Source organism: Austrofundulus limnaeus, unplaced genomic scaffold, assembly GCF_001266775.1.
Source record: "Austrofundulus limnaeus strain Quisiro unplaced genomic scaffold, Austrofundulus_limnaeus-1.0 Scaffold12, whole genome shotgun sequence".
Taxonomy (NCBI): domain Eukaryota; kingdom Metazoa; phylum Chordata; class Actinopteri; order Cyprinodontiformes; family Rivulidae; genus Austrofundulus; species Austrofundulus limnaeus.
The window spans coordinates 3,549,121-3,551,132 of record NW_013952414.1 but is presented as its reverse complement, the minus strand read 5'-3'; positions in this window follow the sequence as shown (position 1 = coordinate 3,551,132).

The window sequence follows — 2,012 nt, the reverse complement described above, 5'->3', positions numbered from 1 at the left end:
CATTAGCACCTCTAGTAATATATTTACTGAGAAAAATGTTGACGTGTTCAATACTTATTTTACCCGCTGTATCTCAAATCAATAACAAACCCATATTTGGTCTTGACAAATTAAGATAAGATACTTTTACTTTCCAGGTTATTGCAAGCAGTTTTATGACTTGTGCTTAAGTATTTTTCTTTTCAGTGAATTATTTTTTTACCAAATTCATTTTCTGTTAAGGTATTTATTTTTATTTTACTTTACTTACACCTCTGTCAAGATGATCTCAGTGTGTTTGAAACTCAGCTGTCAGCTGTGTTCGATGTCAGAGAGTGTTCTGAAGCTCCTTATTAAATAGGAATGAGATGTTGTTGAACATCAGGCTCTGTTTGTGTGTGCGTGTGTGTGTGTGTGTGTGTGTGTCCGGGTAGAGAGAGGTGTTCATTTCAGGGACACACAGTGACCTAGAAACACAGAGCCACCCCCTCGCCCGCGGTAAGAGAGGGGGCTGTGTTCAGGCTCAAATGAAGGCCGGGCTTCTCTCTTCTTGCAGGTTTTTTTTACCTTTCAAGTGTGGCGAAACAGAACAACCTGTAACAAACAGTCAACAATGAGGTCTTTAATAAGAGCTGTTCTGGGGCCTGCACACAAGTGCTTTATCATTTCACTGTAGCTTCATGGAAGTGTTTTACTGCTGCCACTAAAATTACACTTTTTAAAATAAACAGCTGGTTTTAACCAAAAAACCTACAGTTGATGGGGCTTTGTGTAAATGTAAATAATAATTGAGTGCAATGATTTGCGAATCTCATAAACCCATATTTGATATTCACTGCAACATTGTGAACATTTAAACTACTGAAACTTAATAATTATACAATTTTCTTTTTTTTTCTTCTTTTTTTTGGGGGGGGGGGGTAGGCTAATTTTTTAAGATGCTGGCAACAACTCTTCTAAGGTACGTTGGCACAGGGGCAACAAAACGGTGCAGGAAAGTGGTACAAACATGTAATGCAGGGTTCAGCAGCTGCACCTGGTTACCTGCTGCATTATTTCTGCACTCCTGCAGGGTATATAAGAAGTGACAGGAAGTCATGTTACTTTCTGTTTTCCTCACTTCCTTTGGAAAACTTTTTGGACTTTCAGAAATCCATTCTACAGACAACCAGCACTGTAAAGCTAAATCTAATCCACACAACACCGTACTCATCATAAAACAACCTTTTTACACTAAATTTTTATTTATTTATAAAGTTTATTCATTTAAAACAAAACATAAATTTAATATACAATAAAAAATACAAAGCATAAATTAAATGAAAGGTAGCAGAAGACGAAAAATCTTGTGATTTCTGCCCCTTTTTCCTCAAATAAATAAATTCAATCAAAAATAATCTTCTAGTCTTCTAATTCTTCAGGTGTAAATTACATGTACACTTTGAAAACAAAGGTCAGATTTTTGTTGGTTGTTAGATGATTTCATATTCACAAGAACCTTTTTGTGAAGAATTACCCACTTTTCTGAGTCAGTAGGAACTGTGGACTCTGAATGAACTGTTATGGACTCTAACTTTTGGACATATTGGGTGTTTTTTATTTTTGAACTGGAAATGAAAGGCCTTATAACTAAAATTCTTTTGTTCTACAGATTTGTTGTTTTTTAATAACAAATTGCRTTTATCTTTTGCTTTTTGACTTCAATCCAATTCAACCCCCACCCCACCCCACAAACCATCTGTTTGTGGTCAGTGTAATCCAGTGTTGTGTTGGGCTCCTTCAGACTTTGAAATGAAATTATCCAATTTAAATCAGAAAACCAGTTCAGAGGTTACAAACAGCTAAGGAAGCATTTTGTAATTAATTAAAATAACTGACAACCAGTGGTGGGCAGCACTAATCTAAAAACTAGTTCCATTAGCCCTAAAACACTAGTTCAAATATTTACAGTGGTTTGCAAAAGTATTCATACCCCTTGAACTTTTCCATATTTTGTCACATTACAACCACAAACATAAATATATTTCACTGGA